The sequence below is a fragment of the Pogona vitticeps genome, chromosome 4 (genome assembly GCF_051106095.1).
Source record: "Pogona vitticeps strain Pit_001003342236 chromosome 4, PviZW2.1, whole genome shotgun sequence".
NCBI classification, from domain to species: Eukaryota; Metazoa; Chordata; class Lepidosauria; order Squamata; family Agamidae; genus Pogona; species Pogona vitticeps.
In genome coordinates, this window is record NC_135786.1 from 56,513,557 (window position 1) to 56,540,070 (window position 26,514).

General features: G+C 41.8%; 1 protein-coding gene and 2 long non-coding RNA genes across 11 annotated transcripts in view; 2 read left to right on the forward strand and 1 right to left on the reverse strand.

Annotated features, from left to right (window-relative positions):
* Positions 1 to 15,701, forward strand: part of LOC140706601 (uncharacterized) — a 43,435-nt gene extending 27,734 nt beyond the window's left edge. The window contains exon 4 of the long non-coding RNA XR_013544838.1: positions 1,536 to 15,701. This is a non-coding gene — a long non-coding RNA (uncharacterized LOC140706601). The remainder of the gene's footprint in view (positions 1 to 1,535) is intronic.
* Positions 10,158 to 19,514, reverse strand: LOC140706602 (uncharacterized). Its single transcript, XR_013544837.1, has 3 exons — positions 19,382 to 19,514; positions 11,271 to 11,348; positions 10,158 to 10,296 (listed from the first exon to the last, which is right to left on the reverse strand). It is a non-coding gene; the product is annotated as an uncharacterized LOC140706602 (long non-coding RNA).
* Positions 19,515 to 19,560: 46 nt separating this feature from the next.
* The window catches only part of FKBP5 (FKBP prolyl isomerase 5), a 73,243-nt gene continuing 66,289 nt past the window's right edge, over positions 19,561 to 26,514 (forward strand). For 2 of the 9 annotated variants that reach the window (XM_078392757.1, XM_072997455.2), the window contains exon 1: positions 19,561 to 19,693. The gene's annotated coding sequence lies outside the window, so the exon portion shown is untranslated. The other 7 variants (XM_020795090.3, XM_020795082.3, XM_020795074.3 and 4 more) reach the window with 7 other exon arrangements.

The window sequence follows — 26,514 nt, forward strand, 5'->3', positions numbered from 1 at the left end:
TTTGGATGCAGCATGGCATAATAGTTTAGAACCAATGTTCATGTAGCCATGGTGCTGTTCAGCCTCCTAGAGGTGAGGAACAACAAGAAAATGCACAGTTCAGAGAAACTGAACCGAATAAAATGGGAGGAAGCAATCTATCTCCTCGACTTCTCCCCCAGTCATTCTCCTTCCTACCATGATATGGCTAGGGTTCAAATATTACAGGAGGAGGAACCCGCTAAAGAACTGATCCTCTGGATCAACAGTTCCTGCCACAGAAGAATATGGTGTTCTGACTTGTTTCCTTACAGAGAACTGTGGTTCTGTACGCAAAGGAGGGGAGAATGACAAGCATGTACTTGTAAAGAGCTTTGGTGACAATTCTCCCTGTAGGAGCAAGTTCTATTGCTGGTAACCCCTTGAAGAATTTCCTTCCATTACTCTCTATCCTCGCCATATGAAATAACCTGGTTGCTGTTGTGAAGGCTGTTAACCTTGAGCATAACAATAAGGTAATTGAATTTGTCCAAGACACAGTAGATGAGTAGCAATATGTTTAATTCTCTGATTAAATAACAGTAATAGCAAGCAACATATTAATTTGTACAAAGGCAACCAAGCCAGCTAGTCAAAGCAAAGGAGACAAAACACTGTCTTCAGATTTAAAGATGATAACTTTCTTATATTTCATTCCTTTCTCAAACGCAAGGTAAGGATCTTAAGTGGAGTGCTATAAATTTTAGTGAGTTTGGAGAAACTCTAACAAACCTTATTGATCACTTTGATTTGAAACACTCAACGTTTATTCAAAGTCACAGGCTGGTTTTCAACAAAATGTTGAAAAATTGCTTTTTGGAACTATGTTTCCAAGAATCCCCTAGTCAAAATGGTCATGCTGGCTCGGAGATTCTGAGAATTGCAACTTCCAAATGGGTAGATGCACATGAGACCCACTCGTAAAATATGTAAAATATGCCAAATGATTTTCTGCCCCTCTCAAAACTGCAGTGCAGACATGTACCTTGAATGGATTCAGCTGTTTTTAATAAGCCACATATTAAAATCCTGTGGAAAGGCAAAGCTAGCATCTAAAAGGAAAGGCTGGTGAGCACTTAAGATGGGAACGCAACGTTGATTGCAGTGCTGTGATCTCCATGTGCATTCCAAGATGGTACAGTCTCCTGAGAACTGTAATACGTGACTTTCCTAAGCATTTGAATGAGCTCTAAGTGTTCTGGAGCTACATAGTGGTGAAATAACCATGGTAACACTGCTGCTCAATTCAGCCTTGGTACCTGAATACTGAAAGGTAGATAATAAAACACCAGTTTTTAAACAAAGGTATTTAAGGAAATTGTGAAAAAGCCTTGGTGACTAAAATAACCTGTGCCTATGTTGTTATCAATGTGTATACTGGTCTTGAATATATATATAATCTTTTAAAAGTGCAATCTTCAGTTTAGGTATCAGATACACTTGCTGGCTGAGGAGAAAAAAACTTGTTTTACAGTACCGTATTTATAAGCTATGTTTATATTCTATTTTTCTTCCAGGACATTCAATGCAACGTCCATGTGGCACTCCTGCTCCCCCAAGTTTCTCTCACAACACCCTTGTGAAGTAGTCAAGCTGCAACAGAGGCAAAAATAGATAGGGAGAGAGTGACTAGTCAAAGAACTCTAATCAGTGAGTATTCGAATTTGAATCCTTCAAGAGCCAACACAACCTCCACAAAACTGGTAACCCTACTCTTAGTGTATTCCTCAAAAGGGATTCTCTTTGACCAAAGTACTATTCGGCATCTTTCCTGGGTCAGGAGGTTATCCATTGACTAGTAAGTGCTACCCATTCATTTACTGCTTGCACTTCATACAACTCTCCATAATTGTTCCCTGATGGAGTGGAAATGGGCTTTATTCATGATAGAGGCTGCCCTTGCTTAACTAAAGCCCCAACCAACCTGTACGTTTTTACTTTCCTCTTTCCCAGAAGAAACTAAAATACTTTCTTTTAGTTCAAAACATGTGAATGCTGTCAGCTAATGCCAGTGGTACAAGTACACTATTACTACTACCACAAAAGAACTACTTGAAGCAGCACATCACACTACAACCTCAGTAGTGACACATTTAGAGAAAATGGCGCTGAGAGCAATATGCATTCCTTTCCTGCTGAAATTAGTGAAATGACTTGCTCAACTTTGTAAAATATTTGTTCACCACAGAGGTCCTTTTGTGAACTTATTAAAGTGCTTGACAAAAACATAAGAAAATGTTCTGAAGGTTCATAGGACACCTTTTCAAACAGGAAAAAAAAGTGTAATGTTTACAAGTCACACTTCAGAACAGCTGCAGCTTTTGGTTTGCCCCACAATTAAAGTTGTTGGGGTGTGTGTGTGTGTAAAGCACAATAAAATCATGATGATCTCCCTTTCTTTTTCAAGCCCAAGAAAAGACAAATGTGCTAAATGTTTGTGAGGCACTGAATGTCTTTGTGGCTGATTGATGCGTTAGAACCACCAATGCTGAGTCACAGATGGCTATGCTGTAGGAAAGTCTTTGCAGCAGCTACTTCATATGTATACATTATAGTATAAAGACCATCTTGGTTGGTAAATTTCTTAAGAGACATTTGGGTTACATATTTTTTGGCTGAATTGATAATGTCTGCAGAATTCTTTAATCCCATTTCTGGGGCTTTTAACACATTGTCTGTGGTACTAGAATCTCAAGAACTTTTCTTCATGAAGACTAAACAAAAACAGAATTCAAGCTTTTTTTATGACAGCAAGTAGCTGTTCATCTTTTTTATAAAATCATCTACATTAAATTTCCAGTTTGCACCTTTCTAAAAACATCTGCTCTTTTCTAAACTAGCACCACAAACCATTCTGGGAACTTCCAAATGACCTGAACAGTGATATTCTGAAACACAAACCATGATAAACTTTATACAACCCTGAAACTTTTCCATGCTTAAAAAAATGTACGAAGCACAGCACATTGTTGAAAAACATCAGTGAACAGGTTTTATATTGCCTTTAGCTTTTACAACAACCAGATGGAGATGATTACTGCAATTGACGTACCATCCCTTTTCTGTCACTCACAATACTTCCTTCATCATAACATTGACTTAAAAACCTGGAGATATCCAAACCCTTTTCAAAATTTCTAAATATGTTGTTTTTTCTTTCTCTTCAATACGATATGTTCCACACATCATTGGTTCCCTGATGACTGCAAACTAAACAACATTAATGACAGATTTTAAATAATAGCTAAAAGTTTTAGCTGAGATTTCAGCAGGGAGTCCCCTTTCTTTGTGTGTATATGTGCCTCCTTTGCCAACAGGTGCTTAAGACACAGAGAAAAAAAACAATAGCCACGGTGATGGGCAGGGGATGTAGTGAGAGCTCGAACAATGAAGGGTGATTTAAAGTAGGTGTGCAAGCCAATCTGCTGCTGGAAAGGGGGGGAAGAGATGTGCTGCCACTGCCTGGACCTCCAACCATGATGACAAGGATTGACAGTAGCCACTGCCATGGCCCCTTTCTCTTAGCCATGTCCCCAAGTATGGCATTTTCACCTTCTTGAGGCTGCCTCTCCATCTTCCACAGTGCAGACTCCTCAGGGTCAGGCGCTATGCGAGGAGCTGGCAATAAGCAGCCATGGCATGGAAGTGGGGGGAGGATAGTGTACAAAAACAAAGGCTGTCATTGCCAACCGCAGTTCCAGTCACAGGTTCCTGTGGCAGGCTCAAGTAGTAGAGAATGGGAAATGGTGACACCTCTGCCATCCCCAGCACTCCATTGCCTGGGGCAGTGGTCTCATCCTGGCTGTCCCAACACTGGACATGACCTTTTTTTCAGATTATCTTATTTCTTTTTTTCACTCTTTAGTAATAAGCATCCTGCTCATCACAGTAAGTGCAGAATAAACAAACACTTCTTAGTGCAAGCAGACACATGTGCTTCTTTATTGTTGGCTGCAAAGAAACTGAGAAATTGAGGAAGATGGGATATAGGGCTCTTCTGGAAAATGCAGTTTTTTCTGTCAGTGCCTGGGAACAGTTGGCTAGGAGTGGAGAGGACAATCTCTGCCAGTAATGAGAAGGAAGTAACACCTATAGTTATCTTTTCCCAGCGAAGATTTAAAGGCCAAGTCAGCTTGTTCCCTGGTTCTGTGCTAACTGGAAAATAGCTTCAGTTATGTGAAGAGGTGGGAGGTTAGAAATTGGTCTTGTCTTTGTGAACATATGAAGGAACTCAAAACCTGATTGGCATACTATTTAGAAGTGTCCAGAATGTAATGCATAAAAAGGGTTTATAAGTTATTTAAGTTGTCTTAGACTACCTCTTAGTAGATGCTATGCTCAATTGTTGTCCTGTTAGGTTGTGCCAGGATGGAGGCACTCTGTGCATGCTCTAGAACAATGCTGATGCTATGCTAACATGTGGATATTAGGTACTGTCTTTCCCCGAAAATAAGACAGGGTCTTATATTAATTTTTGCTCCAAAATGCATTAGGGCTTATTTTCAGGGGATGTTTAATTTTTTTCATTTACAACCATCTATGTTTATTCAAATACAGTCATGCAATCTTCTTCTGGTTGCTGCACAATGGTGGAAGGCAGGGCTTCACTTAACTAGGGCTTATTTTGGGGGTAGGCTTATATTATGAGCACCCTGAAAAATCATATTAGGGCTTATTTTCAGGTTAGGTCTTATTTTCAGGGAAACAGGGTAGATTAGCTAGCTTTCTTATTTTCTTGTGTGTTTCTCTTTAGTACTTCAGCTTTAGCTCAGATTGATTGTTTGCTCCAAATCCTTTTCGAAAGCTTTATTTTTTGGGAGGGGGGAGCAAAGCATGCTGCTTATATATCGCTCCACAGGGCTTAAAGCACTCTCTGGGTGGTTTACAATTATGCAGGCTACACATTGCTCCCTGTCCCAGCAACCTAGGTGCTCAATTTACTAACCTCATAAGAATGAAAGGCTGAATGAAACTTGAGCCGACTACCTGAGATTGAATCTGGATCACGAGCAGAGTTTTTGCTGCAGTACTGCAGTTTAACCACTGCACTATGAGGAGCATTAGTCTTTTTGTCTTTTCCACAATCTTTAATAAAATATATTTTTAAAATCTCCATCCAGTTGTTTGAGTTCATGGCTAAGAGGGTTAGTGGTATTTAAAGTCAGATCTTGCCTTGACCAGCTATTAAGAGCTTTGGTATTTTGTGGGTGTGGTGGCAATTCTGCTTTGCAGGGTTGGCATAATGGTCCTAAGCACGTAACCTTGGTTTTTAGAGCTCCCGGAAGGCACTGCTTAGGTGGGATAGACTAGAGCAGTGGTCCTCAACCTTGGGCCTCCAGATGTTATTGAACTACAACTCCCAGAAGCCTTCGCCACAGCCTCTGCTGGCCAGGATTTCTGGGAGTTGAAGTCCAAGAACATCTGGAGGCCCAAGGTTGGAGACCACTGGACTAGAGTATTGGCAAGTACCTGAACCAGGCAACTTCTCTAGCCATCATTACATTTGATTCTCCTGGGCACCCCTACTCCAGGATCAATAGGGTAGTGTCGCTGAGTAATTAGAGGGAGACTCCCTGAACCTGGAAAACTGTCACACTGGCCAGGTAGAGAACACAACTGAAACTGAAAAGCAAAACAAAGAAAATGCCAAAGGGTAGGATCTAACTCTAGTCCATAATTCAAAGTTCTTATAGTTAATCCCTCGAAAGCTATGTTTACTATACAGGATGTTCTTTTAATGATCACTTACAACTAATCGGGGTTATTGTGATCAAGAACAAAAAATCCTGTCATAAAAAAATCTTGAGTGAGTGAAGTCATGTATTGATAAGCCTTGTGTTGTGCACATCTGATAATGCACTACAGAAACTAAACAAGAACAACGCCATAAATGTATTGCCCAATTTAAACTGTAGTAAAGTTCCTTGCCCCTCTTTGGACCCATCTGGGCAGAAAGACATGTAAAACCATTTGCTTCCCAACAACTGTTGTGTTCTTTGATCTGGGTTCATCTTCACTCCTGCCTTTTTCCTTAATCCTCAAAACCACTTCCTGGTTGGGGATTAAACCGCAGAAGCCTCTGTGCTGCAAGGTCAGAAGACCTGCAGTCGTAAGATCAAATCCACACAACGGAGTGAGCCCCTGTTGCTTGTCCCAGCTCCCGCCAACCTAGCGGTTCAAAAGCATGCAAAATGCAAAAATGCAAGTAGATAAATAGGTACTACCTTGGTGAGAAGGTAAACGGCGTTCTGTGTTTAGTCACCCTGGCCACGTGACCACAGAGGATTGTCTGCGGACAAACGCTAGGAAACGGAGATGATGGTACTTCACTAACTGTGAAGGAACACCCAGGATTAGAAATGGGAAGACAGCATGAGATAAACTGGACTGGCAGAGAGACCCAGAAAGTCTGAGTCTGAGTGTGAGCAATGTCTTGTTTCACTTTTGTGTTTGTCCCCTATTCAGCTGGAGATGAGGAAAGACAATAATTCTGAGGCTTGCATTTTGATCACCACTCCACTGTTTTAGCATAAGCACTACTGAGATGTCAGAATGAGGTGATCTTATATAACATATGTTCTGCTGCAATACACAGACAACAATAGGGTGAACTGAGGATAGCCTATCTGGAGCATTTCCTGGATTTTGTCAGTTTATGTCTATTACATTATAATCTGAATAGTGGGGGGTTTGCATTATGAAATAGGGAGTTTGGGACTAGGGGAGGAATAAAGTGACCCTGCACTCCCTACCTCTTTCAATCCACAGTTCTTCTGGTTCATGATCTATTGAGTTCAATAATGCAAATCAGTTTTTTATATAAGCTTTACATTAACCAGAAATGTCATTTAATCAGCCGTTCTCAGTGGGAGGGATGATATGGTTCCTTGGCACATTTGAAGGAGACTGGTACATCTACTGAAATATTAGGTCAAAAAGGGGGTGGGGACTGTAGTTTCGGGATGTAGAAAATACAATGCTCTTTATTCCAGTATAAAAGTCCTCATTACTTTCAGGTAATCCAGATCCCACAATAATAACTTTTGAAAAATTAGTTATACAAGATTTAGAGAAATTAGAGAGATCAGATATATCAACCTGGCATAATATGAATAGAACAGAACAATGCCCTTTAAGGTCCCTTGCCCCTGACTTCTCCATTGTTATAAAGTGAGCAGACAAGGAAGGTGCCATAGTGATCCAAAACAGAAGAGATTATTAAAGACATTAAGATCACCCTGGAAGAGGGTCTGAATACAAACTTCTATTAAATAATAATCGAAGAGTGCCAATATTTTACACTTTTAAAATTCATAACGGGACAACCCTATTACGGGGGGTCCAATTATTTCAGGATGCCAGTCAGCCCTGGAGCCTCTGTCTAAAATTGTTGAATATTTTTAAAACCATTTACACCTAATATTCCATTTTACATTCAGAATTTTGGAAATTTCATTAATAAAATAGAATCTGTCTCAATAGGAGATCATGACATGATGGTCGCTATGGATGCAGGAGCGTTATATACCAACATACCTCAAGATGAAGCTTTAATGGTAATGAAAGAAATGTTCGGCAAAAGAACAGGCAGACATCCACCCATTTTCTTTCTACAGTCATTAGAAGAATTGGCGTTAAAAAAGAAATTTAAATTTGATACAATTTCTACTGGCAGATAAAAGGAGTGGCTATGGGATGTTCCATAGCCCCAGAAACAGCAAAAAACAAATTGAAGTTTTTGAAAGAAATATTACTTCTTCTTGCAACCTTTATTGCTAACCATCTGGTTAAATGGTTCAGATTCATAGATGACATTTCTGTTATTTGGAGATGACAGGAAGAATGTTTACAAAGTTTCTTTAGGTGGATAAATACTCACACTTCAGTCAATTTGACACTAAATACCATCATTTATTTATTTATTTATTTAATTTATACCCCGCCTATCTGGCCCACCGGACCACTCTAGGCGGCTTCCAAATATAAAATCAAATAATAAAACATAGACAAATACATAATAATCAAACAAGAACAGCAGTAAAAATAAAAAGGAAAAGTAAGAAAAAATCAAGAGTTGGCTGGAGGGAAGGCCTGAATAAACAGCCATGTTTTTAATTGGGTTTTAAAGGTGCCCAGCGTGGGGGCCGCGCGAATCTCCGGAGGGAAATTGTTCAAGAGGGAAATAAACTATATACTACACTTTACAGAAAACCTTCAAGCAACTCATATTTGAAATTTGAGAGCTCACACTCCAGACCCCTACAATATGATTTACCATACAGACAGTTTCTGAGGATAAAAGGAAACCATACTAAGGAAGATTTTCTGTTTGAATAATCTAGATCGGGGTCCCCAAACTTTTTCACCCTGCAGACCAGCTGGGGAAGGTGTGGCACCCCGGGCTTGTGCACATGCGTGAACAAGTGCACGCTCACTTGCACAAACAAGTGCACACTTGTGCAATGCACAAACGGCAGTGTGACGCTTGTGCAGACACGTGGGCATTCATGTGCATGCACAAATGGCAGTGTGGCGCTTGCACAGGCACACTGGAGTGTGTGGGGGTGGGATGGAAAGTCAGTCTCCACGGCCTGGTCTGGCTCAGGCCACAGACCGTCACCGGGCCACAGACCAGGGTTTGGGGATCTCTGATCTAGATTTAAAGGTCAGTTAATAGATAAGAGATACCCAGATCATGTTATAAATAACAACTTAGAAAATGAAATGCAGGGATCTTTTGACAAAACATAAAATAGAATCTAAAAGTCATCTCAACTGCGTTCTAACCTATGATCATATCACTGCCAAAATACAGGGCAGCATATATTGGTATATTCTAAGCACTATAGAGGGCTGCCAAGAGAGGCCACAGATTTCTTTCAAAAGAACAAAAAAAAGTGGTGATTTGCTGGTGAGAAGTGAGTTTAAAGAAAAACAAGAAAGGTCCTGCAATACTTTGTTGGGTATGTTACCCCCAAGTGGTCATCATCCATGTGGACACTGTACCTATATACATGTAGTATGACCTAGTTCAGTGATGGCGAACCTATGGCATGCGTGCCACAGCTGGCACACAGAGCCCTTTCTGTTGGCACATGAGACATAAGTTGCCATAGAGAAATACTTACCCATCATCGAATCCTGGATTTCATCACTCCCCTCTGCTGGTGCAGTGGTCTAGCAGAGGGGTGCAATGGTAACCATTACTGGTCTAACCCAATGGGGGATTGGAGGACCAGTAAGTATTTATTTGTTCATACTGCCAACAGATGGGGGGAAAAACAAGCATTTAACCCTTGCAGTAGAGGAGCAGTTGTTTTTTCTAAACTAAAACTTCAGCATTCAGATTTTAATTGCAGTATTGTTACTTTGAAATAAATAAGTTGATTTTGTGTTGCAGTTTGGGCACTCGGGCTCAAAAAAAGGTTCATCATCACTGCACTAGGCACTCAGAGGCAGCCACTGCCCTCAAGCAGCAGATTTTGCAGTATCAGTGTATTTTTGCCATCTATCCATGGCATAGATCCACATGAATTTTAATGTACACTCATCTCCAAATCATTGCCCATCTCCATTTCCTTGGTTGTGGCACTGGCATGAGAGGTTGAACTGAAAGCTTCTTCAAAGTGGCATATTTTCTCCCCACCTGTACTGTGCAAGGAGTTGTCCGTGGAGTGCTCATGGTGTTGATGATGATGAGGCAGCTTGCCAGGTCTCAGACAATGAGCTGCTGTGCCAAGAAATGGCTGGGCTCCCCTGAATTTCCAGGCCAGGCAAGCAAAAGTGAGGAGCAGTGGTGGAAGGGAGGGAGCAAGTCTCATTTATTGTTATGGGATGGCCATAGTGTTTGGGTACCCTACTCCAACCCTCTCCGAATGGCATCAGGGCTCACTATCTTCCTGTGTCTGTCCAACACGGCACATAATATACTTGCTTAGGAGCTCAGACAGGGAACCCACAATGCCTAGCTCACTCCCTCACACATGCATGAAGATTATGTTCCCAATTCCTGTGACATCACAAGGCCCCACACCATGACTTCACAAAGACCCACCCCAGGCATTGGGCCCCAGATATAATGAGGGGATGGGGAAGATAATCCCGTGAAAGTCCCTGACAAACAAGACACTTCAAAACCATTCCGGAAAATTCTTTTATTGGTTTTGGAAAAGAGGCTAAACAGGTATCCTCAGCGGAGACAACGGCCTGGTTCAGCTCCAGCAGGACGCCTGCCTTCTGGTCCCTTGCATCCCCCTAGGGAAGAGGAAGCTTCAGGCCCTGAGAGAGAGAGAGAGAGAGAGAGAGAGAGAGACAACTAAGGGACGGGCTCGTCCACTGCTGTCAACCAGCTTCAACCCAGGCTTATCAACCGACCAATGTTCTGGGAACTTCATCACGAAGTTCCGCCTGCCAATATCCACTGGCTTCCATCAGGAATATTCACTGGTTCATCTCTTCCACTCCGCTTCTGAAGCCAGCCTACACCAGCTCCCAAACGCTTGGGTCACACACATGCCCTGGTGACATCCCCACAGATCACCAGCCAGCCCATTCACACACACACACACACACACCAGCCACCCCCCCGACACACACACACCTTCACTCCACCAGCCATTCACAAACACGCTTGGGCTTCCATCCACCGATATCCACCAAGCTTCCCCAAGCTTGTTTCAGGAGGCTAACGTCCACCACCGGCTTCATCCGCCAACCTCTGCCGGCCTCCGCCTTACAGCCTCAGACAGCTTCTGCAGGGAGATTCCACCAGCTTCTGTCTGCCAGTCCACCAACTTCCCCCCGGTCCATCGCCAACATCAGCCAGCTTCGAGCCATGGATCTCCACCAGCCTCGAGCTGTTAACTCGCAAGCCCACTTAGCAAGTTCATCTGCTTTCGCAAGAGAACTTGCCTTGGGCAGAAGGGCTGGGTTCCCTGCAGCCACTGCCGCTCTCTGCTGGACTGCCCTCTGGCCACTGGCCTCCCTTCTGGTCTCCTGCCCTGCCCAGCAAGCCCCTTTTATCTGCCAGCAGAGAGGTGGGGCTCTGTGAGGTCACAAAGACCCAGGAGAGTGGGGTTGGGTTCCCAAGGCAGCAGCAGCACCCTCAGGATTGGCTGAGTCCTGAAGATGATGTCAGTAGTCCCTCTGATCATGTGATTCATCCACAAAAGCTTTCATTTTGCATGATTTTTTAAATTTGTGGCCTATTAATGTATCCCCTGTCACCAATCCCTCTGATTGTTAAATCTTACCATGTTGGCTTTCTGACAGGATTCTAGGCTGGTGCTTCAAAAAGTTATCTTCCAGCATTTGCACCAAAAGGAACTTTCCTAAAGCCAGAGCAAGGGAGAAAAATGAAAGTCGAAAATGAATAAGGATAGGCACAATCACACAATGAAGCCTTTGACCTCTTTTTTGCCTTTTTGGACTTTTTTTCCTTGCCTTTGCCATGAAAAAGATATTATAAGGAGCCCATTAAGAAAACAACCGAAATTTTCGAAACACATACAAGTATTTTAACACCAACCCTGCACTATCAGAGATGCAGCTGTGTTTCAAAACTCTCCCAGCCTTTGGAACTTCCTCCCACTGGAAGGCAGATTTGCCCCACCAGTAAGTATTTATTTGTTAAATAAATGGGGGGGGGGGGACAAGCATTTAACCTTTGCAGTGCAGGAACAGTTGCCTTCTTTGCTGTACTAACAAGTGTTAGATTGAGTGTCACTGCCATTGTCTGTTAAAATCCCCTACCAGTGCCACCTTCCACAGACTGCCTTCCACGGACTGCCTTTCAGAAGTTTTTCTGTGCTTGTTACCACTCCAACTATTCATTATCTTCTTCTGATATGACCATTAATCCTGAAGAGGGTGGATGCACCTTAGCTTGCTATCTCTCAGCTTTGACCATTTCGCCTCTTGGGTAACCCCACTAGAACTTTCAGATTTATACAAAATCTAGCCTCCCGATGGCATTAGTGTCAGTTTCTTTGACACACTCATGTCAGCTCACCACATGCCTCCAGCCTATAGGCAAACATGAGAACTGAAGAACAAAAGACTGAGAAGTTGATAAATGAGCACAGAGGTTCAGCAGCCTGTACACAGAATGTGGTGACTAGTGTTTGTCCAGTTCCATCTTTGGCATCTCTGAGCTTGTGCGTGCACCTTCCTGCTAGTCTCTCATTTTGCTTCCTGGCATAGGATCCAGCTGCTGTAACTGGAACATGTGTGTGGGGGGGCATCTTTTATGCTCCGTGTTTAGCCTCTTAGCTCACACTTGTGCCTGCTTGCCTTCTCTTACTTTTCTAGACTTTGCAGCAGTGATGGTGGCCAAAGAGGAACTTACAGGAAGGAATGGGAGTTATACTGGGAGTGTACGTATAATAAGGTTAACTCATAGGTTACTCACCTTTGATTTCTATCATTGGAGTTGAAGACAAGTGATCATTTGAAGACAATAATGTACTTTTTAAAAAAAAATCTGTCAACATTAATATTTGTTTAATAGCAGTGAACTCATTTAGTGTAACATATTCTTCTCTATCATGTTAACACAATTGAATTTTAAAAAAATAAAGATGTATTATAACTTGAAATAACAATGAAGGTTCAAAGCAAGGAAAAGTATAATTATAAGACCGCTGAATTATGAAACTGCTTTTCCCACTTAGTGAGACAATTGGCATTATATTAAGCAATGTCTAGATCCCTGCAGTAATTATTCACTAGGGAAAAAAGTTTAAAAGTTCTGTACATTTGCTATTGGAAAGAAGACAGAGGAAGGAGGCCCCAGCCAGGGGTGTTCTTGCTGTGCCGGATGCATGACCCATGGTCTCCCCTCACTAAACTGACTGGCCCTTTCTATGTTTCCTGTCACTGTTTCCTGTTTCTATAGATTGCCATAGGAACTGAGATGCTCCTCTTGAACGTATGTACAACACTGGGTTGGGTGGAAAGTGGAGAGATTTATGTGGATATGGCAGATCCCTATTTTAGAAGCCATTGTTGCACTGGAACACAACAGGTTTCCTGACTGCTGTCTCATAAGATGCCACAAAGTTATTCAGTCCCAAGGTGTGATTGGCCTGGGTCAATGATCATCTGTGTGGTAGTGTAGATCATCATTCTCCTTTGCTTGCCATTTGTGGGCCAAGCCATTTTCTTCCATTGTAGCTGCTGATTTTAAAGCCTTTTAATGGAAATCTAGGTTCTTCTGGGCTGTAATGTTGCTGTACTACTCAATCCGCAGAGGGCTGTTGTTAGTTCTAATCTAGGTCACCATTAAGTTCCATCATCCCCAGCCAGTATGGGATTTGTAGACTGAAACTGGATGTGTAGTTGAACCAGGGGTAGATTATGGACTGAGCAGATGAGGCATTTCATCCAAACATCTTTGTGGGCTTTCCTTACTATCCTGGTCACACAAGCCACCTATGGCCAAAATATTATCAGGGAGACAATACTGCACATGAAGAGCAATTAGTGACTGATTTTTCTCTCTTTGCTAGCCGTCCATTATGTGACTGAGCAGGCAACTGCTTCCCTGACCCAATGAAGCAGAGGTGTGCAATAGACAGATAATAGTGTAAATAGGCTTGCTTATGTGATAATTTGCTTATGCTGTGTGGAATCCATAATAATCTGGTATATGAGTCCAAAATTCTGGAGGGTATTATACTGAGGAAGACTGAGGTAGGTTTTGCTAGATCTGTACATGCTCAACACAAGTAAAACATTTGTTACCCAGAAAGAACTGAGGCCAATTTTATGACTGTTGAAAACGAGAGGGCTAAAAGAGTTGTACTTCAATTTGGCATTCATCGCTCTTTCCTCTGGAAAAAGCTTTTGCTGTTTTCCCCTTATTTGCAGTGTGATCTCAGGGGCCACCTCAATATGTACTGCAGACCACTTGTCCATCATGGACTGACCACAAGATTTGATTTAGCCCCCAACCAGCCAATTTGGCAAACAGCTTAATTTCACTCAGACAGTTTTGGCAGCTGCCCAATCTGACTCAGGTCCGAATCTGAACTGCAATTACTAAAATATGGAACTTTGTGACTCCCTGCTGACAATTGCTGAGAAATCAACAACTGTAGCATGTTTGCTTTTTGACAGAATCTGATAAAATGTGTAGGCATAATAGTCCCTTCCAAGAGGCTGAAGCTTCACGAATTTAACAAAGTCCATAGGATTTTGTGCAAATACCTCTTAAGTTGTAAGAGGGAATTGCCAATAACATTTTAATTTGCTGGCAAAACTGAGATTTGAAGGCATCATGGATTCTGCAGAGGCAAAGAAGTCTCACAGATTTCAGACAGAAAGTTGCAGAATGCACAGATGTGTATGTGGATGTGCATGTCTACCAAATCAACCTTTATAAGAGGGACAAGACAAAATGGAAATCACTCTTTTGTGTTTTGTTGGGACAATATTAATAAAAATGGTACGTATCATAGAAAAGCAATGGGGGGGAACAACATCATTTCAGAAGAAATTGTTGGTTTAAGGAGGTTTGTGTTTGGTACCTTTAGGCTGATCTTGCAGGGGACTAAAATGTGACTCCAGAGACAGTGTGGTATAGTGGATAAAGCATTGAACAAGGATGTGGAAGATTCAGATTCAGTTCTCCATTTAGCTTGAAAACTCCCTGGATGATCTTGGGCCAGACATTCTCTTCCAGCTTAATCTATCTCAGTGTTGTCACTGTGAGTATGAAGTGGAAAAAGAAGAGAGACCTGTATACCATACTTCCTTCAGAGGAAAACTGTGGGTTGTGGTCCCCCCAAAACTGCATTTTCCAAGTTTCTTGGAGACAAGAGAATGCAAAGCTTCCCTGAAGGCAATCAATGGTTGCCAAAGCAAGAGGCTACCATATTTATAAAATCAAGTTGATATTTTTTCACAAAAGTTCTACATTTCTTACCTCCAGCTTCCTGAATAATTCACTTCTCTGTGTGTGTGAGAGAGTGTTAGTGAGCCGTCCTCCACCCAAAATGTGCAGGAGGAAGTTTACAGATCTGTAGAGGGGATACTTGTACTGTAGATATAGGAGAAGAAGATATGATAGAAAAGAGGGCTGTAGAGGTGTGTTTATCAGAAGATCAAGGGGAGGAGCAAGATTTTATTATATGGGAAGAGGCAATAAAGGGGGGAAATGATACGCAGGAATTCAGTATTTAAACGGAAGAAGAAAGGGGAAAGATGAGGCATTGTGCAGTATAGACCGAAAGAGAAGAAGAGGTCTCAGCTAAGGTCTGTAACCTCTTAAAAGACTTCACCAACTTGAAGACTGGTGGATTGCTGCCAAATCCGGAGCTGCCCAAAATGGAAAAGAAAGGAACCTCTCTCCTAGAATGGACCATAGTAGTCTACACCCGCAACCAAGGTGGAGGGAGGAAAGTGATTTGTCCCAGTCCCTCTTACAATGTACCACCTCTAGAAGGGGACTGCGTGAGACACCTCTGTTGTGGGACAGTATGTGCGGTCAGGAGTACGCCACTGAGAAGAATGATGGATCGAGAGTGATTTGGTCCAGCCCCAATGTGAGGAGTGATATGTTAACTCCAGGGACAAAAGTTCTGAGCTATAAGACATTACCAGAATTAAGTTGTTTAGACTCATTTAATTTGGTTAATCTGGACGCTGCAGTTAATAAAGTTGAATCAGTTGAGTTTTAAAAATCGCTTCCGTCTCTTATTCCCACCAAAATGAGGGACCCGCCACCAAAACATGCAGAACCTGATCACAACTTCCCATTCTGTCAGCCTGAGTGCACTGTTTCCAAACAATGTGCTGTTTTAATTTGATTCATCACCTGAACTAAACTCTATTTTGGTACACAAGAAGAGGACAAGGGTTGCAGCAGGAAATTAATAGTGAAACAACAAGAAAACAGCAACTATAATCATTGTCTGAAAACCATATTTGCCAAAGCAATATTTCACAAAGACGTCTCAGACTCTAAAACCCAAAGTACAAACCTTAGACTAATCAAGTGGGTGCCCAATTTCCCCAGAATTTTTGGCCTTTCCATTACTTCAGAGGAAACAACTCTTAATTAGTGGAAATAAATCAGTGTCTTCATACATGGCCTTCCTGATACTTTCTGCCATGCTTACCAACACCGTCAATTGGGATTTATTCACCAGTTACAAATTTCTGCACAAATGTTTTAAATATCAAGCACCAGGTTAAAGAAGGCTGATCTGGTTTACACACACACCACTCTGAATTAATATATATGGGATGACAATGTGATCTGTATGTGGCAGAGGGCCCTTACTGCAAATCTGCACTGGGTCTGAGAAAGAAAATGCTTGGGTTTCTAACCCAGGGAGGAAAGCATCCAAAGAGCCAGTGTCAGATTGGTGTTCATGACAACTTGATTCAAATCTGCACTTAGCTAAAATAATGAACTGACTAAGAGCTCAACTGCATCTTTGAAATAAACTGAAAGCTGATTCAAGGTTTTTTTTTTACAATCAATATAATATCACATGGTTTTTGTGTTGGTATGTTATAGAAATTGCACACTCCTTCTCTTGCCTCTATATTGCAAATAGACGGTGAGCGAGAGTGTCTTCCAATCTTCTTCTTGATGAAGGCATCTTTTAGACCAGGGAGGAGTGGGTAGGTGGTGGCAGCTCCTCCTCACTCTGAAGACCAGCCACCCTACTTTTTTCAAACACCAGGAGTTCTATGGAGTTGAGAGGGAGAGCTCAGTTCATGTTCTGGCGAAGGGAGCAGGTGTGTGTGTGTGTGTGTGTGTCACTGACAAATGTGCCTAGAGAACTCTTCTTGCCTTATTGGTGGCCATGTCTAAGTAGTCCTTATCATGGAGGGCCATTTGGCCTTCATCTCACATTCACAGAGTGTCTCCAGTGTAAAATATGCCACGTTTTTTGAATGCGCTGTGTGGGCATTTCTTCATTTTTCAATGTTCTGAGAAGCCTCAAAAATGGAAGTAGCCTCTCAACCTTGGAGCAGTCCTGTGTGTAAATATTCATCTAGGGGAGAAAAAAGAGCAGCTTTTTCTAAGGGAAGTTTGGATTGGCATTTTAGAGATCCAGATTGTGATCCTCAATGCGACTGAAACTCACAGGGTGACTCTGGGCAGTCACTCCTTCACAATCTGGTTTACCTCACATACTGACTGTAAGAAGAAAGTGCAGGTGAGGACAGGCATATATGCCACCCTCAATTCATTGGAGGAAAAAGAAAATGCAAATAAATAAAGAAATTGAATTGTGCATTGTGAAGATTTATGTTCATATCACAGATGCAGAAAGTGCACTGCCTATCCGATTTTATTTTCTCAGGTGAGAATGCACTTCAGTTCTGACACATTCAATCCACATTTTGAACTGTTGGTCATGGGAAGCAAATGACAAGTTTTGCTACTCAGGCTTTGCAAGGAGTTGAAATAAATTAGAAACAGACTTCGCTGGATTTAGAGTAAACTCTTTGGAAGGGATACTATGCAAATCCCATTGATTTCACTGAGCACTTCAAAGTCTGGATCCAACTCAATGATTCATTCACAGTCAATAAAACATATAATTTGGAAGAAGGCAGAAATATTTAGATGCCTAAGGAATTAGATTTTGTTGTTGTTTAGTCATTAAATCGTGTCTGATTCTTCGTGACCCCATGGAATTAGATTAATTGATTACAAATATATTTTCCCAAATGAAATGTTTCCCTTGACCCAATAGCCACATACATCTTTTTAAAAATGTGTTATTAAAATACGTTATTAAAAGTTCTGAAAGGAGTATTGACAAAAATCTGAAACAAGGAAATGGCAGTGACAAAAATTTCTGTACACAGGCTTTCAGAATTACTCCTCCCCCCCAGTTATTTTAGAAGATGCATTTTCCGAAGATCATGCCTATTGCAACATATGCATGTGTTGGACTGTAATTGCTTCAACCCCAGTCAGCAAATGAGGGATGATGGAAGCTGTCATCCAAAATGACTAGAGGGCACAGACTAGGGAAGCCTGAATATAAATGTATCTAAGTATTACCTTATAAAGAATACTCCCTATATGCATATATAAGTGCATGCAAATACAATTGATTAATGACTAAATTGCCAATACAGCCCCACCCACCCCCCATGATTTACCTTGCTTTCTTTTCAAAATTAAGTAACATTCTTTTTAGGAGAGAATAAATCAAAAAAATAATTGTGCCTATCTTCTTTTTTTCGACCATTTCACTTTTGAAGAATTTTTGTAATCACATAAATTTTATATCTGAATGCACCGTTCTTTCCAAGCTTTTTTGCTTGGTATATGTGTGTATGTCTATATATATATATAGTACACACACACACATACTTAGGAGACAAAGTAGGAAAAAATTATGCATTCAGATAATACTGCCAGTCTAATATTAAGCCCAGAAAATCAAGGAAAATAGGTGTTCACGTCTAAACATTTAACTCCATCTTCATCCTTGGGCTTTTTCCTCTGCTAAGTGACATACCAGATGTGCAAAGGCAATTAACCACACAAACATGTCCCTGGGTGAGTTAAGGACAGGGCTGGAGGCTTTAGGTGACCAGGAGACAGCAGGAATATATATATAGTCTTGACCCCTTATGAGAAATAGGAGAGAGACGATTTTTCATCTTGAATTCTCTACGTGGATACACAAACAGCTTAAACTGGGGGCAGTCCTCAAAAGCCATTTTCCCCGCTGGTCCTCACAATCTCCTCTCAATTCTAAGCCAGTTTTCTTATCTAGGACCCCCAACCAGACAATCACATCTGCTACCATCCCAAAGGTACCACAAGACGTTCTCTCTCCCTCTCCTCCCTCCTTAAATAGACATTTCTTCTGCAACAAATTTTACTCTCCTCAGAGCTGCCTTTTCAGGAAAAAAATGAAGCCACATGAGGCCACCGCTCGTGTTTTCTTTTTTCTTTGAAAGAGTGCAGTCGTAAACATTCCTATGTACAGGGGAAAAAAACACACGAACGACTGAAGTTGTCTCCCTGCGAAAGAATTTTGGCCAGGAGAAAAGAATCGAGGTTTCGTAACAGTATGGACGTTCCCGGAAAAAAAAAGTGGCGGGGGTGGGGGCAAGAGAGAGAAAAAGAAACGTAAACACTCGGTCCGCTTTCGGCAACTGGTGTAGTAGTAGTAGTAAAACTCATCTATCTGCGGCACTCCGGGATCACAGTGCAAAGTGAGCCACCACCTGAAAACAACAAGGCAGAGAAGCCTGCCTGCCTGCCTGCACGGTTTTAAACCACAGGCTCCAAACAAACTTTAATTTAATATTCCAACTATGCAGCTGGAGTCCTGTGGCCATGTGTCAGCGGTTGGAGGAGAGAGATCATCCACGCTACCTGTCTCCGTGGCGATTGAGAATGGCCTTATCCTCTCCGGGTGTCAGCGAAGAGAAATGTAGGAAAGAGGACACAACTTTTTGAGTTTGTTGGTGGATTACGACCCTCATCAGACCCTGCCTCCTCGGAAAGCATGTAAACAACGCCACCTTCAGCCCCACGGCTCCTTGTAGCGTCAGTCTGTCACCTCCTCCCAACTTCAGGCGGGGGTGGGGAAAGGCGACCACCCCTTCTTTTATCACCTTGAAGGGATCGCCAAAAAGTTCTCTTTTCTCTGATCAGCGACTCAGATGACCCAGATCAAAGCCGTCGGTAATTATCTTTGATGCGAGCTCGTTCCTTACCCAAGCCTGTTGCGGTCCTGGGCAATTCTTAAGTTTGAACGAGATTTATTAGGTTAGATTTTTCTAACTGAGTTGCGTTCCCTCCCTAGTCACCACCCCCCACCCCACCCCACCCCAGGCAGGGTTCAAAGAGGAGCAGCAAAAGTCCATTTCTAAAGCGAGGGAGGGGGGAAATGGTTACTGCTCCTGCTCGAGACCAGGTTACGTGAGGCGAAAGCGTCCCTTCCAGGGACTGCGCAATGTTGAGGGCTACGTCGGAGGCGATCCGCCTGGGGCATCCCTGAAGGCTGCCTGGAGTCTTGGCAGCTTCGGCGAGGCCACGACCAGGCGAGCCCAAGATCTGGGATGCCTCGGGCGGGAACAAGGTGCGTGGGATTTTCTCTTTCCTTTCTCCCGATCCATCAGAGGCTCGATATGTATTTATTTTCGCTGAGGGAGGGAGAGAGAGAGAGAGCGGGAACTCGAGACTTCAGACTCCCCTCAGGCCGTCCCTTGTGGCGGGGAGGGAGGCGCTGTTCCCACACGGGAGGGGTCAGCTGGCCAATGAGAAAGCGCCATGGGGACCGTTGTTGCAGACGGGCAAGCGCTAGGGCCAGTAGGCAGGGGGAGGTGGGGTTTTGCCGAGGGGACCCGCGGCCAACGCCGGTAGCTCGTGTCATTCCCGGTCGGGTAAGGCGACAGGAACGGCAGGGACAGGAGGAGGCGGCGGCGGCGGCGAGGGCAGGTACCCGGCAGCCCCGAGAAGGGACTCACCGGTTGGGGCGGTTGGGGGGGGGGGAGAGGTTTCAGGATTCGCCAAGGGAAAGAGGCGCGCTTTCTCGACCCCTGGAAGGGAGGAGAGGCTCCTTGGTGAGGGTGAGACCTCCAGCCCTGCCTCGCTCTGCTTAAGGGGGCGCCTCAGCCTCGCTGGCGCCCCCCCCCCTTTATCTCCCCTTTCCCGCCTCCCGTCCCTTTAAAGAGGCCTCCCCTCCCCCTCCTCCCCGAGGGAAGATCCCCCTGGACTGCCCAGTCACGTTTGGCTCTCACCCCGCAAGAAGAGGAGCCGCTCTTTTCTCCCTCAGAGGGCAGCCCCTGCTTATTCCCACCGGCCCCCTTCCCTCTCGCCTCCCCCCCCCACGTTCCCAGTGGCTTTTGTCTTTCGAGACTTCTGATGAAATCTCTCTCTCACTCTCTCTCTCTTTTTTGGGGGGTCCGGGGTTTAAAACCCCAATTCTGAACTGCTGTGGTGGTTATGATTGTTGTTTTTTTGAAGCGGGGAACAACCACTCACTCCCCACCATCCGTTGAACAGGCAAGGTAGCGTAAGAAGTACAGTATTGCAAAGCCTAGAGAGAGAGAGAGAGAGAGAGAGAGAGAGAGAGAGAGAGAGAGAATACTATGCAAGATGATAATAATTGGAAAGAGAGAGCGTGAATGAAGACCTTGGTCGCTCCTAGCACGACCATCGGGCGAGCAATCACTGCTGCTTCTCAGGATGTTGGACGTGCCTGCCTTTTCCAGCCTGTGGTTCGTGTGTGGAATGTGTGTGTGTGTGTGTTTACTGTTTTGCAACCGCTGTTGTCTTAGTCATAGTTATCGCACGGAACTACCGAGAGAAAGTAATGGTGTTGCCAATAGCCTTCTCCCCCCACGACCCGCCCGTGTCCCCTCTTCATTATGCAAGGAGGAGGTGGCGATAAAATGAGGAGAGGGGATCTGAGCTCTCGTGTTACTTTCTTTTTTCCTATGCCAGAGACTGGCGGGGGGGGGCGGATAGTGGATGTGCAGCTAGACAAATAGACCTCGTTAAATAAAGATATGACCAAGATTTTATGTGAAAAGGGGAAGAGGTGTTTCATTCAAACCCATCTTCTGATAAAGTAATGTATGTGAGCTCTTCTAGGCATGGCTTCTTTCAACATATTTTGCAGTTTGTGGGGCTTTTTGTTGTTATGTGCTGTCAAGTGCCCCAGACTTATGGGGACCCTATGAATGAGCGATTGTATATATTTCATTACTATAAACCTTCTGAGTCTGGTGTTTTTGTTTTTGTTTTTGCTTTTTTGTTTCATGTTTTAATTGTAGCTGTAAGTGTGGATAAAAAGCATTATTTTATTTTGTTTAGGAGGTTAAGAATGAGAGATTGACAAAAATCTGTGTAGGTATACTAGATTTTATCCAAACAACAGAATATGCTGAAAGCTGTGATGCCCTTATTATAGGTGGATTTTCCACATACAGTTTGTAAAGGTATGTTTGTTTAAATTTTGCTCTCATTTAGTCTTTCGCATATTTGTATAAATTTGTTCTCCCAAATCATAGAGGACTGGCAGAAACAAAGAGAGGAAAAAACAGCACTTTGTGAATATTATGTACTTTGCCAAAAGAGTCACTGGAGCCTTCCTAGAAATGTCCCAGTGACTATGAAGAGGAAAATGCATTAGAAAGGGTTGTTTGTTTGTTTTGCAGAAGCCCAGAGGATATCACTCGCAAGAAGAGAATATTGTAGTAGTTGAGGAGATGGAACGGAGCGTGTTAGTTTTTTTGTGGAGCTATTATTTATTTTAGTAGGGTCTGTACACGAGAAATCCCCGCTGAATTGTCCCATAAATGTGAAAACAAATCAGTGCATTATATTGGTCACAAATGACACACTGCCAAAAGTAAGCTTCAACAGTTAGGTTCTAGCTTTTATTTTGAGTTTTTTCCTTCTCTTTATTTTAAAAAAAGATATACCATAAAATTGGCATTATTAGTAATAAAATAATTTACCCAGTTATGTTTGGTAATGATTCAAAATATAAAACTGAAATAAATTCTGTATAGTGTATCATATTTTAGTTTAACTCAGAACAGAACTTCCTATATGAATCATTTTTTTGAGTTATTTTATCAGGGAGATATCCATAGAAAAGAGTAATTGTTTTAAATAAAAAGGACTGGAGCAAGTGTAAATAATAAATAAATAAGTATAGCAAGCATTCCACTGAACTGAGCTCTTTTTGTATGATTGGTCACTTTATGTTCTTTGAGTTTACTTCCCCATACTAATCCCCATGTTACTTCTTTAAAAGAAAAGGTTAAAATGTGAAGTTGTAACATAACGGACATTGAGGTTTTTTAAAAATATATTTTTAGTCAACTTTTTTCTGACAATAATCAAATGTGTATCATCCAGGAAGTAATTTTAAATACAAGAAAATTAGGATACATTTCAGAGTTATTTAAATTGTCAGTTTTACTGTAGATATCCAAGGATGCAGATGTTACTAAAATAATTATCTTTTGTGTGAGGTTCGTTTTCAACAATCTCTGGAAAAAGGGAGCATGAGTGGTTTGGTTGAAAGGGTTTCCTCTTCTTGCAGTTACTATACCATATGTTGGCTTTTCCTGAAGTTTGTCTACAAAGGAAAGAGGACTCTAGAAAGATCTGTGTTATCTGCAGTTGTATGGTTATGCATAGTTTGACCTAAGACATGAGGGCAATTCCAAGGTTGCAAAATTAGGTATTGTGGGCTGTCTTTATCTACAGTCTACAGAAGAGTGTCTACAGGAATTTTTCTCTGTTTGTGTATGTGTATGCAAAGCTACACAATGGTGTGTTAGTGTTATTCCCATGTATAACATGTACCCTTCAATACAATGTACAATATAATATAAATAAATATATTATTATTTTGGCAATTACACATACATGCACACATGGACACCCTTGTCTGCACTACCTATTTTGAAAAGTAGTACAATATACCTACATGCAACATGGACCCTTAGAAAACCTTAGACTGATCAGTCAACAAAGTGCTGGAACTGGGGAAAAACATTTGCCTGTAATTAGTATTTCAATGTGTTTTGTGGAAATTTCATTGGGTGTTGCTTTCTGGTACAGGCATTTTACATGAAATGGAATAACAGATTTGTTTCTGTTGTGTTTAGCAAGCCACTTTGATTTTATTTGTTTTACCTATCTATTTTTAAATCTTTGAACCCCTTAAACCATGGTATAATTTTTTAAACCCTTAAACCATGGTGTAGCCATGAAAACTCATAGGTCCTACTGCTCTTAAGAAAGCTAAGAGTTAGGCGTCTAAGCTACAACAACGGCTCTTGTTCACTATCAGCTGTTAATAGTCATTCATACCAATACATTTGCCTTTATCCAGTTCAGTGCTATTAAGGAAGAGATACAGTAATTGTGTCTTCTTAGCTAAAATGAAAGAGAAACCAGATTTAATATTCTTTTTCTCCAGGAGTAAAAGTTCAGTAGTGATTACCAAGTGGTTGTTTGTGCTGTGATTATAGGAGAGCCATAGGTTGAAGCTGCCTGGTAGCAACCTTAAGTGCATTTATTTGTAAATGGAAATACAATGCCCTTGGTACCGTGTTGCTATGAAACATTCCCCTTTTGGCCTGGGGAGGTACAAAGGTACACCTTGCTCTTGGTCGCCTACACAACCATCTGATGCCTGTTTAGATGATAGGGCTTAGTTCTTTATTTGCCTAGATGCTTTCTCATTGCAGCTACCAACACATTTATAAATGCTTTCCCAAAGTGGCTATATACTGTATACACTTCATGATCAGTGCGTACTGTACTCTACATCTACATCTGTTTGAATGCTGTGAAATTACAGGAAATTTCAGTTATTAATTCATTGCTCTTGTACTTCAACAGAATGAGGACCGAGAAAGGTTGGTGTATAGGTATATCAAAATAGCCGGAGCAAGCAAAATTTCATCAGTCAACATTGCTCAAAATGATATAGATACTACAGATCTTTCCTATAGTTGCATCTGGTTTAATTTAGGGCTGTTTCTAGCATGCCTCCCAATCACTGTCTCTCTTTGCTTTTCCCTGCCACTCTTGTGCATTGAATTATCTCTTCATCTGCAAGAATCTTGTAACTGACAGTGCAGTTGTGCACAGATATATTAATTTAGGTTTGTTTCACATGAATATTTCAGATACTGTACAAGTAATTTAATCAATGTGGACTACGGGATAGTAGTTCTAACAGCAGTGTTACATAGCACCTTGAAGAACAATAAATGTATTGTGTTATAAGCTTTCCTGAACCAGAACTCATTTTATAAAGTGTGATCCTACTTCATATATCTGATCCGTGAAAGTTTATGCCACAGTACATCTGTTAGTCTTCAGGATATCGTAGGACATGGTGTATTGCAGCAAAAACAGACACAACTATGTCTATAGAATTTGGTACAATTAAGACTGCAACTCCACCTCAGTTGAAACAGGATTTTTTCCCCTTCCCTTATTGTGTGGAATCAGTGTTAAAGATAAATTCTTCATGTCTTGCACTGTTGGGCATATATGAGTATTCTTCACAGGTGACATTAAAAAGCAGCAGTATATAGCATGTCAGGTCATGGGCTTTGACCCTGAGATTCAGGTTTTGAGGGAAATTATCCAGGGCTCAGGCTTTGGCTCAGAAATTTTCTGGGAACTGAAGGTTTGAGGATACATTCTCATCAACTCAGGATATGCCACTAAGACATACAGTATTCAGAAACATCTTTTTCTTCTTTGTTATCTTTCATGGGCTGAAACTTCTGTTGCTGCTGGAAATCACATTACCAACTTCGCTGTTCCTTGTCTAACTACTGTTGCAAACATAATTGATAAGTGATTCTGATGTAGTATGAATTTAGCAGGTTGAATGCTATATAGTCTGAAGAAGAAACATTACTTATAGGCCATAATTTAAAACAGAAATTATGTTTGCAAGTGTAAGTCTCTTTCTGATACTTTTAGAGTACTTCTCCTGTTGTCACCTCTCATTTAGAAAACAGCATTCTTTTTTTTTCTTTTAGTTGTATATGCATTTACCATTGTGTTCTATGGCCTTTAGCCTGCAGATCTCTCCCAACAGACTCTGGGAGACTACTTAATTGGCTTTTAAATTCTTTATTATGGCTTGATACTGTCAGTACTGTTTGTCTGTCATACACAGTGACTAAAATCCTGTTGGACTTGTAGCATAAGATCATTTGTGCCCAGGCAGTCCATGTGTCTGATTGTGCAACTAGTTGTTCAATGAACCATACAACTGACCATGTAACTTGCCTGTGGAACTGTTCTTAAATAAAACTTTAGGTTGTATCAACAGAGGAATAGATCCCTGAAAATAAGTTAACAGAATTATAATCATAAATCATGAATCAGATGTATTAAATTTGGTAATGATTTGGTTGCTATTCTATAGAACAAAATTTATGACAGGGTTGGATAAGTTCTGTGTGAGTCAATAAGAAAAGACAGAGCTTACAAGTAGATTTCATAGTCATAGAACCATAGAATAATGGAGTTGGTAGGGGCCTATAAGGAAATTGAGTCAAACCTCCTGTTTCATACAGGAATCCAAGTTAAAGTGTATGAGATGGTTTCTTAATCTTATTTTGTACTATAGTATGTATGCTCTTTCCATTTGGGTTGAATTTTGGAGGTAGTGATTAGTTTGGTAGAAGGTCAGGATTTTAGTAAATTTTTAATTGATCCCCTAGTTACGTAATAGCATACCTCTATCTGGCCACAATGACACATGCCCTAGTTATATCTCGGCTGGATTATGGTAACGCTTTCTATGTGGGACTGCCTTTGGAAAGTGTTTGGAAACCCGAAATGCTACAGCCAGATTGCTAACTGGGCTGGCTGCAGGAAACATATCATTCTCCTGTTACAGCAGCTCCACTGGTTGCCAATCCATTTTCGAAGACAATTCAAAGTGCTGGCTTTAACTTCTAAAGCCCTAAATGGCTTGGGTCCAAGCTATCTAAAAGACCACATCT